Genomic DNA, 15,631 nt, shown 5'->3' on the forward strand with positions numbered 1-15,631 from the left:
GTGAGTTTTGACATTGAGTCACTATTTACAAACTTACCACTAAATGACTGCCTAGATATCATTGCAAAAAGACTTAGGGAACAGAACATGTCACCAGATTATGTAGATATTGTAAAACACTGTCTCACATCAGGATACTTAATGTGGAAAGATGAGTTCTATGTGCAGGTTGATGGAGTAGCCATGGGTTCTCCAGTGTCACCTATAGTCGCTGACATCTTCATGGAGGACTTTGAGGAGAGAGCTCTAGCCAATGCCCCGGTTAAACCTCGACTGTACAAGAGATATGTCGATGACACATTTGTAGTACTCCCCAATGACAAAATATCTGCATTTCTAGCACATTTAAATTCAATACACAAGAACATTAAATTTACTGTTGAACAAGAAAACAACAACTGTCTGCCCTTTTTAGACATTTTAATTATACGCAAAGCAGATGGCACACTAGGTCACACAATACACAGGAAGGCAACCCACACAGATAGGTACCTCAATGGTGAATCCCACCACCACCCTTCACAACTGCTTTCTGTCGGTAAATGTTTGTTTCAGAGAGCCCAGCGTCTTTGTGATGATGCCCACCTCGAGGAGGAACTACAGCATGTCAAACAGGTGCTACACCGAAACAAGCTGCGCATCCCCCGGCTACATCACAAAAACAAAAACAAGACACAAACAGTTCCCCGCCAGCCAGCCTACTTGCCATATGTAAAGGGAGTTACAGATAGAATTAGCCGGATCCTAAAACGAGCTTCTATTCATACAATTTTCAAGCCGCACAAGAAGATTCAGCAATTCCTAAGACCAATCAAAAGTAACACCCCATTGCAAGATGCAGGTATATACAAACTGGATTGCGACTGTGGCCTGTCTTACATAGGGCAAACTAAACGCAATATGTCCAGCAGACTCAAAGAACACATTGCAGACATAAGACATAGACGACACACAAAATCAGCAGTCTGTGAACACATACTAGATAGGCCTAATCACTACATACGCTTTGACCAACCGAAAGTACTTGCGAAAGAGAAAAGATTCTTCCCAAGATTGGTACGCGAAGCCATTGAAATCAAAAAACACCCCAATTTCAATAGAGAAGACGGCCTAAAATTGTCAAACACCTGGGATCCAATAATATCCAAATTAAAATCTCAAAAAGAAAAACAATCCGCGAAAATAGAGGACACCGTGAGCCATTTTTGCCAAAACCCTCCATCTTTTAGTCGATACCAACTCCGGGGAAACAAATACAGATAAGGCAACTTTCTCTGCAGCTGTGATACCTTTTGACATTCAACATCTTTTGTCTTCAGTCACCGTGACCACGCACGCTGTAAAGCACGCGAAACGTCGGATAAATTTAAAATTATGTCAAATAGTTGTAAATTTATAATAATAATACATAACTTTAATCCGGTAAAAAGCGTTTTTCTTTAAATGTGTAAAGGTTATGTAAATCAAAGACAATACTATGTGCAACAGTACGGACTGGAAAATGCAAACAAAATTAGACGACTGGAATTCAAGAAAACAAAGGCATCTCGTCTCCTAGCATCCATAAATTTTCTTAAAAGATGCAGAGACCACAACATCATCCCCAACTGTGTACGATTGGCTCCAAGAAAGGACATAGTTGGGAGCGCCAGTATTCTTGAAACAGCAAGTAGAAAATTGTTAATTAAACTTGTCGCCGGACATAGAACAGAGTATCAACGACTAAACATTCAAATCCAAAATGAAACGGAGGAACTTCGTGAGATATTATCGGAAACAGATTGGAGGCAGTGCATAAACATCTTAAACACTCGGGCTCACAACAAATTCAATAACTGCAAAGTCACACAAATAAAAAAGTTTGAAAAACTAGCACAGAACATCAATAGACAATTGTCAAACGTCGCGACTTTAAATGACACACCCGATAGCAGTCAAAACGTCACTGTCATCAATCTGTCGAAACAAAATTTGGATAAACAAACCATTGAGGTACTAAACAAAGGCTTAAATTTTGCAACGGCACCGCGAAAAATCCCTCACGAAGAAATTGTTAGTTACGTAGAGGAATGTATATTCAAAAATACGATACCAAAGGATGAGGCTGAAACCATACGGCAAGATATCTCGTGCATACTGCGAGCAAGCAAACCGCCAAAAAGAAACCTCACCTTCGCTGAAACAAAGGCTCTCGCGGAGCTAAAGGCGAACGAAGATTTGGTAGTACTCCGAGCTGACAAAGGGAATGCAACCGTTGTTATGGATACGTCGGAATACGAAAGCAAGATGGCTCTCCTCTTAAACGATGTCAATACCTACAAAAAAGTCGATAAAGATCCCACAAACAAGGTAATAAAACAAACATCTAGCCTCCTTACTAAATATTCTGAAACACTGTCATTAGACGTCAAATCTTTAACAACAGCCTGCGTAAAACCTCCAAAAATGTATGGATTGCCAAAAATACACAAACACAACAATCCTTTAAGACCCATAGTCAGTCATATCGACTCACCCACATACAAATTAGCCAAACACTTAGTGTCAATATTATCCCCTCTCAGGGGGCACACTAGTGCTCATGTTAAGGACTCTTACCATTTTGTGGAAACATTGAGAGATCTAAAATTACTCCACAATGAAACCATGGTGAGTTTTTGACATTGAGTCACTATTTACAAACTTACCACTAAATGACTGCCTAGATATCATTGCAAAAAGACTTAGGGAACAGAACATGTCACCAGATTATGTAGATATTGTAAAACACTGTCTCACATCAGGATACTTAATGTGGAAAGATGAGTTCTATGTGCAGGTTGATGGAGTAGCCATGGGTTCTCCAGTGTCACCTATAGTCGCTGACATCTTCATGGAGGACTTTGAGGAGAGAGCTCTAGCCAATGCCCCGGTTAAACCTCGACTGTACAAGAGATATGTCGATGACACATTTGTAGTACTCCCCAATGACAAAATATCTGCATTTCTAGCACATTTAAATTCAATACACAAGAACATTAAATTTACTGTTGAACAAGAAAACAACAACTGTCTGCCCTTTTTAGACATTTTAATTATACGCAAAGCAGATGGCACACTAGGTCACACAATACACAGGAAGGCAACCCACACAGATAGGTACCTCAATGGTGAATCCCACCACCACCCTTCACAACTGCTTTCTGTCGGTAAATGTTTGTTTCAGAGAGCCCAGCGTCTTTGTGATGATGCCCACCTCGAGGAGGAACTACAGCATGTCAAACAGGTGCTACACCGAAACAAGCTGCGCATCCCCCGGCTACATCACAAAAACAAAAACAAGACACAAACAGTTCCCCGCCAGCCAGCCTACTTGCCATATGTAAAGGGAGTTACAGATAGAATTAGCCGGATCCTAAAACGAGCTTCTATTCATACAATTTTCAAGCCGCACAAGAAGATTCAGCAATTCCTAAGACCAATCAAAAGTAACACCCCATTGCAAGATGCAGGTATATACAAACTGGATTGCGACTGTGGCCTGTCTTACATAGGGCAAACTAAACGCAATATGTCCAGCAGACTCAAAGAACACATTGCAGACATAAGACATAGACGACACACAAAATCAGCAGTCTGTGAACACATACTAGATAGGCCTAATCACTACATACGCTTTGACCAACCGAAAATACTTGCGAAAGAGAAAAGATTCTTCCCAAGATTGGTACGCGAAGCCATTGAAATCAAAAAACACCCCAATTTCAATAGAGAAGACGGCCTAAAATTGTCAAACACCTGGGATCCAATAATATCCAAATTAAAATCTCAAAAAGAAAAACAATCCGCGAAAATAGAGGACACCGTGAGCCATTTTTGCCAAAACCCTCCATCTTTTAGTCGATACCAACTCCGGGGAAACAAATACAGATAAGGCAACTTTCTCTGCAGCTGTGATACCTTTTGACATTCAACATCTTTTGTCTTCAGTCACCGTGACCACGCACGCTGTAAAGCACGCGAAACGTCGGATAAATTTAAAATTATGTCAAATAGTTGTAAATTTATAATAATAATACATAACTTTAATCCGGTAAAAAGCGTTTTTCTTTAAATGTGTAAAGGTTATGTAAATCAAAGACAATACTATGTGCAACAGTACGGACTGGAAAATGCAAACAAAATTAGACGACTGGAATTCAAGAAAACAAAGGCATCTCGTCTCCTAGCATCCATAAATTTTCTTAAAAGATGCAGAGACCACAACATCATCCCCAACTGTGTACGATTGGCTCCAAGAAAGGACATAGTTGGGAGCGCCAGTATTCTTGAAACAGCAAGTAGAAAATTGTTAATTAAACTTGTCGCCGGACATAGAACAGAGTATCAACGACTAAACATTCAAATCCAAAATGAAACGGAGGAACTTCGTGAGATATTATCGGAAACAGATTGGAGGCAGTGCATAAACATCTTAAACACTCGGGCTCACAACAAATTCAATAACTGCAAAGTCACACAAATAAAAAAGTTTGAAAAACTAGCACAGAACATCAATAGACAATTGTCAAACGTCGCGACTTTAAATGACACACCCGATAGCAGTCAAAACGTCACTGTCATCAATCTGTCGAAACAAAATTTGGATAAACAAACCATTGAGGTACTAAACAAAGGCTTAAATTTTGCAACGGCACCGCGAAAAATCCCTCACGAAGAAATTGTTAGTTACGTAGAGGAATGTATATTCAAAAATACGATACCAAAGGATGAGGCTGAAACCATACGGCAAGATATCTCGTGCATACTGCGAGCAAGCAAACCGCCAAAAAGAAACCTCACCTTCGCTGAAACAAAGGCTCTCGCGGAGCTAAAGGCGAACGAAGATTTGGTAGTACTCCGAGCTGACAAAGGGAATGCAACCGTTGTTATGGATACGTCGGAATACGAAAGCAAGATGGCTCTCCTCTTAAACGATGTCAATACCTACAAAAAAGTCGATAAAGATCCCACAAACAAGGTAATAAAACAAACATCTAGCCTCCTTACTAAATATTCTGAAACACTGTCATTAGACGTCAAATCTTTAACAACAGCCTGCGTAAAACCTCCAAAAATGTATGGATTGCCAAAAATACACAAACACAACAATCCTTTAAGACCCATAGTCAGTCATATCGACTCACCCACATACAAATTAGCCAAACACTTAGTGTCAATATTATCCCCTCTCAGGGGGCACACTAGTGCTCATGTTAAGGACTCTTACCATTTTGTGGAAACATTGAGAGATCTAAAATTACTCCACAATGAAACCATGGTGAGTTTTTGACATTGAGTCACTATTTACAAACTTACCACTAAATGACTGCCTAGATATCATTGCAAAAAGACTTAGGGAACAGAACATGTCACCAGATTATGTAGATATTGTAAAACACTGTCTCACATCAGGATACTTAATGTGGAAAGATGAGTTCTATGTGCAGGTTGATGGAGTAGCCATGGGTTCTCCAGTGTCACCTATAGTCGCTGACATCTTCATGGAGGACTTTGAGGAGAGAGCTCTAGCCAATGCCCCGGTTAAACCTCGACTGTACAAGAGATATGTCGATGACACATTTGTAGTACTCCCCAATGACAAAATATCTGCATTTCTAGCACATTTAAATTCAATACACAAGAACATTAAATTTACTGTTGAACAAGAAAACAACAACTGTCTGCCCTTTTTAGACATTTTAATTATACGCAAAGCAGATGGCACACTAGGTCACACAATACACAGGAAGGCAACCCACACAGATAGGTACCTCAATGGTGAATCCCACCACCACCCTTCACAACTGCTTTCTGTCGGTAAATGTTTGTTTCAGAGAGCCCAGCGTCTTTGTGATGATGCCCACCTCGAGGAGGAACTACAGCATGTCAAACAGGTGCTACACCGAAACAAGCTGCGCATCCCCCGGCTACATCACAAAAACAAAAACAAGACACAAACAGTTCCCCGCCAGCCAGCCTACTTGCCATATGTAAAGGGAGTTACAGATAGAATTAGCCGGATCCTAAAACGAGCTTCTATTCATACAATTTTCAAGCCGCACAAGAAGATTCAGCAATTCCTAAGACCAATCAAAAGTAACACCCCATTGCAAGATGCAGGTATATACAAACTGGATTGCGACTGTGGCCTGTCTTACATAGGGCAAACTAAACGCAATATGTCCAGCAGACTCAAAGAACACATTGCAGACATAAGACATAGACGACACACAAAATCAGCAGTCTGTGAACACATACTAGATAGGCCTAATCACTACATACGCTTTGACCAACCGAAAATACTTGCGAAAGAGAAAAGATTCTTCCCAAGATTGGTACGCGAAGCCATTGAAATCAAAAAACACCCCAATTTCAATAGAGAAGACGGCCTAAAATTGTCAAACACCTGGGATCCAATAATATCCAAATTAAAATCTCAAAAAGAAAAACAATCCGCGAAAATAGAGGACACCGTGAGCCATTTTTGCCAAAACCCTCCATCTTTTAGTCGATACCAACTCCGGGGAAACAAATACAGATAAGGCAACTTTCTCTGCAGCTGTGATACCTTTTGACATTCAACATCTTTTGTCTTCAGTCACCGTGACCACGCACGCTGTAAAGCACGCGAAACGTCGGATAAATTTAAAATTATGTCAAATAGTTGTAAATTTATAATAATAATACATAACTTTAATCCGGTAAAAAGCGTTTTTCTTTAAATGTGTAAAGGTTATGTAAATCAAAGACAATACTATGAACAAGTAATTAATTTATTTTACGAATGCAAATAGCATTTGGTGCCATCTGTTGACAAAACTAAGCATTATTTTACATAGAATTCATGTCAGTTTAAGAAATTCCGATCTTGAGGTGGTATTAAACTACTCATGTTTTAATACCCTCTATTATATTACAGTTGCATAAACTACTATTATGGTGGATTCTTCTCCGCTCCGAATAGCAGAATAAGTAATAAATATCGGATAAGTTATCGAATAACAAGTAATTAATTTATTTTACGAATGCAAATAGCATTTGGTGCCATCTGTTGACAAAACTAAGCATTATTTTACATAGAATTCATGTCAGTTTAAGAAATTCCGATCTTGAGGTGGTATTAAACTACTCATGTTTTAATACCCTCTATTATATTACAGTTGCATAAACTACTATTATGGTGGATTCTTCTCCGCTCCGAATAGCAGAATAAGTAATAAATATCGGATAAGTTATCGAATAACAAGTAATTAATTTATTTTACGAATGCAAATAGCATTTGGTGCCATCTGTTGACAAAACTAAGCATTATTTTACATAGAATTCATGTCAGTTTAAGAAATTCCGATCTTGAGGTGATATTAAACTACTCATGTTTTAATACCCTCTATTATATTACAGTTGCATAAACTACTATTATGGTGGATTCTTCTCCGCTCCGAATAGCAGAATAAGTAATAAATATCGGATAAGTTATCGAATAACAAGTAATTAATTTATTTTACGAATGCAAATAGCATTTGGTGCCATCTGTTGACAAAACTAAGCATTATTTTACATAGAATTCATGTCAGTTTAAGAAATTCCGATCTTGAGGTGGTATTAAACTACTCATGTTTTAATACCCTCTATTATATTACAGTTGCATAAACTACTATTATGGTGGATTCTTCTCCGCTTCGAATAGCAGAAAAAATAATAAATATCGGATAAGTTATCGAATAACAAGTAATTAATTTATTTTACGAATGCAAATAGCATTTGGTGCCATCTGTTGACAAAACTAAGCATTATTTTACATAGAATTCGTTTCAGTTTAAGAAATTCCGATCTTGAGGTGAATACGGAGAATAACCAGGCTTTGATCTTGATCGAAGACGTGTTACCTCATCAAAAAATGTTGTTTATCAGAAAGTGCTTTAAAATGCAGTATCGCAATATTGGCGCTAGAGAGAAGAGGCCTAATGTGTAAAACTGCTATTTTTCTTTCGCAATGGCAAGCAATAAAACATTACTGTATTTGCAAAAAAAGTTGTATTAATGTTAACCTTAATGAATTCCTAAAGAAGTTTAACTAAAGTTAACACGATATTATTAGACTGTAAGTAGGAACGAAGTTAACCGGGTCAGCTAGTAATTAAATATTAAAAACTAGCTTCAATATTCATAAAAAAAATATTGGTTGTTTGTAAAGTAGGTTTACGATCGAGATGTTTACGTGATAACGTCTTATTGGTGATATAAGTTTACGCACGAGAAAATCTCCATTCGTTTGTATGCCGCTAGAGTGAGATGAGACGGGAGATCGGTCCGTCTCTCTCTCGTTATACCTGCGGCGCTCGTGAGGTTTTGGTGTGACACAAGTTTCTGAACATGTCACCCGATTAAAACGATTTTAAAGACGTTATCACGTCAAAAATAATCCATCCAATTGCACTGTTGTTAACTGAAGTAGCCATATGTCTCTTTTCATTTGAAAGAGATTCAAAAGAATACTAAGTAGCAGTGGGGGCCTCAGGGGGTGGCGAACAGGGCAGTCGCCCGGGGTCTCGCCCTTGCAGGGGACTCGCGCAACAACCCCAGCAAATTTAAAAAATATCGATTTTAAAAATTATTAAACCATATCTGAGGAAAAATCTATCATCTTTGTATTTCTTAATTTTGTAAACCTTTCAATGTAAAATATTTTTAAACTCATTTTTTAGCATTTCTCCTCAAACATGACCTAAACCAAACAACCAGACCTAATTTCGCATCACATACTCTTCACAATGGACAAAGGGCCTTGCAAAGACCTGCTGGCCGGAGCCTCACAATGAGGAAGGCCGCCTCTGCTAAGTACAGAAAGTGCAAATACACTGCTATATTGAATAATAATGGGTAGGTGGTGGTGGTAGGTGGATAGACCATGTTAAGGAAACAGCAGGTGGTACATGGTAGAGAGGAATGGTGGGATTTGGAGGTGGCCTTTGCCAAAGAGGGCAGCTAAAAATAATGAGATAAAAAATATAAATTTAAGTGTAAAAGTATCCGAATATTGCTATTATTATTATTATTATTCTCAACGCTTGTACAAATAAGCCAATTCTTAGCCCACAGGGTTGGGGGGGACAGGGGACTCTTAAGTTAGGATGATCATTGAATGATTGAGTCGCTAACATCAGGTATAGCAATAAAATGAAAAGAGCTATACAAAGAAACTCCAACATGCAGTTGAAAGAAGTATGCTCGGCATCAAGAGGAAAGATAAAATTCGAAACACCGACATACGGCGTAAGACAAAACTAACCGACATACTGATCAGAATAGACCAACAAAAATGGAGGTGGACACACATCTGATGCGTTCTTCTTCTTCTTCAAAGAACAAATGGAGCAACATTGTCACACACTGGTATCCACGAAACGGCAAAAGAAGTAGAGGACGTCAATACAGACGATGGGAAGACGAACTAAAACTGACTGAAGGTCCAAACTGGAGGAGAGTCGCCTTGGACAGAACACAGTGGAAAGAATTGGAGGAGGCCGTTTCCGAAAGGCACACTGTAATTAGGGATATTTTATAATTTTGATGTATATATACTAACTTTAAAACTTACAGTAATAAAGGCTATTTTATTTATTTATACAAAGAAACTTTATGTAAGTGTGCTATTGATGTGATATCCCAAGAATGTTTTTCTATCTGGTATAATCCAAACTCATCTTTGTTGAAGAAGTTGGAGAATGAAGATTCGAAGCTCTTCAATAAATAATTACCCTTGCACTCGGCTCGTCTTGTTGGGCATGTTAATCAAGACACTGCACATCAAGCAATCTCATTTTTTATTCCAACCACTTTTGAATGTGATCTATTATCTGTCTCTTATGATTTCTCGTTTAACAAAAACTCCTTCCATTGGTAGATCTATAAATAATTAAAGATTTATAAAACATAAAGCTTTAAACATGTTTTTTGTATATTAATAATAAAAACAGATATATATGGCAATGACATTCAGTTGACTATAATAAAGATAATTATAATTTATTTATTCAAGCAGACAATCATAAGTCCATATGGTTATTATTATGTTAGTTAAAATATTGTCCTAAATATTATATTATTAGGTTAGCTTTAAAGTAATTTAATCATAAATTTAAAAACATATGTAGTCCTTTGCAATGTCACACGTAAGGATAATTTAGCCTTCCTGCTATTACCGCCAACATGCTCTTAGAGCTCCCCCGCACTCACCTCAACAGAGATATAGATCGCTTGTGCATCATAGCATAAAAATAGTCCACACCAGCACAACCAACCATTCTAGTCACACTGCTAAAGCACGGGAACCTCCTGAACACAAAAGGCATTGTATGGTTTTTTTTGTGAAGCAAGACCACAGGCTACAGGCATAAATGATCTACAATATGCTCTTAAGAGCGATGCAAACACCATGCAAACCGCCATTTACCATATTAGCTCTAACACACTGGGCCATTTGTTCCCACTCAACGTCAGCATGGTCTTTTAGAGATAACAAAATGTATTTGACTTTACCTACCCTGTTTCATAGTCAAATGTGTGTAAATTATTAATTTTCATCAGTTTTCATGAGATAAAATTACTCTACTACAACTATGCACATTCAATTGAAATTACCTTGAACAGCATAGGTTATTGGTACCTCATATTCTTGAATTTGGTTATCTTCAGGATCCGTTTCAACTTCTTTAACAATCAGTAGTGGTTCTATTGTTGATGTATTTTGACAATCAAATTTTGAAGGAATGCAATTGGATTTCATCTTGATTCTTTTCACAGAACCCATAATTTTATACCTATGGTAGTTTTCCATGTCATTTTCCAACTGTAATCAGTTAAATTAAGATTATATATATGTATATGTAGCCACCATTGATATGATTAAAATTGACTTTAAATATCTTGTAACTTTTAAAGGCTTTAAGTTTTAATAAATAAGTTGTAATCATAGTACCTAATTACAAAATATTATTACTACCAACCATTGAATAGTTTTTAAGTTATGTATTTAAGAAGTTAATCAGTAAAACGACTATTTATTACATTATTAATTAATAAGTCCTGCTATCTAAGTTACAAACATCAGCTTATCCACTGACTGACTTAATCACACTAAAAAGAATGTGCCAAGCTGACAAAATAAGCATGTTTAAATAAGAATGTTCATGTTTATCAAAATGAAACCTATGTCTAAGGCTTAAGGAGAATTTAGAAATTATTAGGCTATGTAAAGAATAATCCTACAAAATAATTATTTTATATACCTATAATTATTTATTAATATTAGCAATAATAGTAACACGAGTATAAATGAAATTATGTAACTTAAATGATTATAGAAACACCCAAACTGCCTACAGAATTTAGACACTATGTCATATTTCCTGAGGCAGAGAGGTGTATTGAGTGATGCAATCATAGTAGGATTTCAAAGTATATTTAAGTGTATTGAAGGCAAATTCAGCAGTGAAAACGATGTGATCCTTACTGTCATCTCTTGGCACATTGTCGCCAAAACCTTGACAAATGCAGTAATTGTAATACAACCCAGAAAAATTCCAGATAGGAGAGGGTCAAGTATGAACTATGAAGGTTTTATTTAGATATATATATGCGATTACATGAGGTGCTCTAGAATCATAAAAATGAGCCGAAAATCTAATAAACTTATGGGATCGAGCAAATTGTAAAATGGCATAACCAAGAAAGTAGCAAATTTACCATTTTATTTCTACTATATACTTACGTCGAAGTGATCTTCACAAAAATAAATGCTTGTCTTATCAGAAAGATTGTGCGGATCTTTACCAGCTCTCTTTAACCAAGTTCTTCTCATGTATAAATCAACGTGCGGCACTTTAATAAACAACTTATTGGGTGTTTTTGTACATGTATTTTTACATCCTGGCACAGCACACCAGCGATATTTTTTTAAATTCATTTTATTTTAAACCACTGTTTTATACTATTATCTAGTTAATCGTTTCTTAACCATATTACCAACTCATCTGTAGTAAATAAATAACTTTCTGTTATTAGTTATACCTAAAAACGCGTAGAAAGTAGAAACTAGAAAGATAAATCATAAAACAAACAATAAGAAAAAAAAGGTTTACGTTATACGTATGACTGACATTAACTGATGACACTGACAGCTCAGTTACATACTCCATAGAAGTTATATTATTGAGTATAGAGTATTAGTTATATTATTTTATTACTATTGTTGCCATAGATTTCCATTACACCCCACATCCAACAAACTATCAAATTGTATAGAGTTATTGTAATCTGGATCTTAAGGCTATTTAACACCGGGGCAACACTGTGCGGCATATGTGGCAAACGGCAGCCTATTTTAGACGAGACAACGTCCTTGGATTATTTCCAAAGCATTGTGCTGTTTATGGAGTGTTACTGCTCTACCTACTTGTTTGATCGAGAGGATACACTTGGTTAGCAAAGCAACACTCACGCGAGCAATACATATTATAATAAATATAATTTCTGTTAAGGTAGACCTATTTGTTTGTACACTGGCTGAGTTCACAAGAGTTGCTTCCTATATTATTAGTTATAAGATTTAGGTATATAAATATATTTTTTTTAATGTTTTTTATCTAGGTTAATTGGTGTGGGTATAAATATTGTGTCGTTCTATCGAATTAGTAATTACTGTAAAGATAGAATAATGACATGGAATAAAATAAATAAATAAATAGAATATGGCTGATGAAGTAACTTTAGCAGCAGATTATTTAGTACTACTAAGCCATGCAGCTACACAACGGAAGAAGAAACGTTGGTGGAAAAGAATTGGCCACGGACTAGTTTACTAAAAAAATTAAGGCTGAGGACTTTGAGGACATTTTATGTTTTTTAACTTCCTTAAGTCTACATTACACCACTTCATGACCGATAATTCTCAGTTTACAAAACAAATAGATACAAAAACAACCTACAAACTGTTTGGACGCTCGAAAAATGTCGCATGGAATCCATTGTGCTCGGATGCAAGTTGCAACAGCCACATCTTTTCATTCCCTATAATTCTGACATTTCATACGTGTTGCTACTTACAAAGTTCTCGTGTTTTTTTATGTTTTACCTACAAAAAGATAAATCTAAATATTTACTTACTCTAGTGACCTAGTACAAAAATAACAAATATTTCAATATCACGAACAATATATTGAATTAACTTTAATAACTTTTATTATTCTTAACTGATGAAATGGGACGTAATTATTTCTCATCGTACTTACACTCAAACTCAAAATATCTTTATTCATGTAGGTAAACAAGTACACTTATGAATAATTGTCAGAAAGACGTTAAATTAATTGTAAATTAACATTAGCTACCAGTTCGCAAGTCAAGGGCGTAGAGCGGGTAAGAAGAACTGGCAAAAAACTTTCCGCCACTCCTTTTAATCGCCAAGTATTGTTATACAAATTGTTTGAACTGGAGCAAATCAATCCCAAGGATTAGGATCATTAATTAAGTATTCCTCAAATTTATAAAAAGCTTTATTGATTAATTTTCGTTAACCGAGGGCTTTGAATTTATTTAGTGATAATTCTCTTATTGTAATGTTGTAAAAATGAATACAATTTCCGTAAAACCACTGCACTTAATAAAATGGATACATTAATTAACACATAAAATGTATATATAAACTTAGATGTTCAGACTCGTATTTAAATTGAAAAATGTGCCAGGCCAAAATGGTTTGTAATCTCTGACATGTCAAAAATAATAGCTGTCAGAATTCTACGGAATAAAAAACCAGAGTATAGTCAATATATTATTATGTCTGTGTTGGAGTTTGAATAAGTAAATAATGGCAGACAACACTTGTCACATACTCACATGGTTCTCACTGCCAATGGACTTTGTATCCGGCTAATAAATTAATTAAAAAAAAGGGTGCGTGTACTTATGTACGCGCGTAAGAAGTTATACTTCTTTGACATTATTAAAAATAGTTTTTGATTGCATGCAAATAATTAATTACAATTAAATAATCAAAGACTGGAAAAGTCAATAAAGTTCAGTTTACATTTGAAAAATTAAATAAATAAATATTTATTATTATTCTCTTACATTAAACAAATAAAACCCTATTTATCTTTAAAACATTTTTATTTCATTATACTATTTATTTTTAAGTGACTCTAATGTCTTCATCAGGATTTCGGTTTGTAATTTTAAATTAATCATTACTTGGTTGTGCATCTACGAGGCTTCTCCAAAACTAAAACTACTACTTGCTTTCTGCAACAAATAAGAGAATATTAATTTAAGCTCTGTCCATGCAAAACTTAAAAAATTGTATAATTCATATTATAAAATTTTTAACACATTTATATTAATATAATTATATAAATGTGTTAATAATATAATTTGTAGCACATGCTACAGACCTGGATAGCAACTTTCTTTTATTCTATTTAGAGATAGAGATAATTTAAATATAATACCGGTGTCTTCCTTGTAGGTTTCTTTTGAGTTGTTTGGGGATTCTTGTTGTTCAGTTCGACATGATTTTCTTTAACCTTTCTTTAATCCTACAAAATAATGAAATTGTTAAGTTATGTTGTCACTGTTGTGCACACCTTTGTTTGGCATTTTTAGTATTCAAGTTATGTCAAAACTGATTTATTACCTTGTAATTGTTGGCTTTATTTGCTTTTGGGATAGCAATTGTTTCCAAAATGATTTTATTTGTAATATCCTGAAATATATAAATAACATCTATTAATTTAAGTATCATGGTGAGTGGTTCGCACTCAGGTATTAAGGTGTATTATACCCACTGTCCATTATAAGTGGGAATGGGCTCACATCTGGCTGGACAGAGTTTCGGTACAACAAGAGCAACATGGATGTTTTGAGGTATTACAATATCTCTAACTACCCTGTAGGGGAATAAAGTATGTGCCTATGCTTGAGAGGTTGAACCTTGAACATCACCATCATATTTATAATTAACATTCCTACCTCGACACCATCACAATCAAATTCATTGAAATCTACTTCAAACCGTTGCGGTATCATCTTTGCCATATCCATTGTGTCTGGAGAAGGTGATGGTGGCTTTGTTCCACCTCTAGTTTTTGATGTTTCACGGCGATAAGATGACAACTCTTTTTTTGTATTCAATTTAGTGCACTTCCACTGATTCATCAATTGTTTTTTGTCTCTTGTCCATATATTTGCTAGATTAAATCTGAAAAATTACATGTTTTGATTAAATAATGTAATCATTTTTTTGAGATACAGGTACTTATTAAAATGTTTACTTCTCTGTAATATCGCTCCAAGCCTTCATTTTCTCCTTATTAGTATTCGTGCTTAAATCTTTGTTCTCAATTATTGATATATAGGGTCGTAGAATATTTCTAAAAAGTTGCTGTAACAAACGCAATAAACAAAAGCAATGAATAATGGTTCATGTTTCAGTTTTAATCAACAATAATACTCGATAATACATACGGATAGTTAACCTCAATTGTATTGAAGCACTCAGGAAGTTTAGCACAGTTTTTTCACAAATATTTTATCATATTAATTAGTATTGATT

The sequence above is a fragment of the Pieris napi genome, chromosome 18 (genome assembly GCF_905475465.1).
Source record: "Pieris napi chromosome 18, ilPieNapi1.2, whole genome shotgun sequence".
Classification (NCBI taxonomy): Eukaryota; Metazoa; Arthropoda; class Insecta; order Lepidoptera; family Pieridae; genus Pieris; species Pieris napi.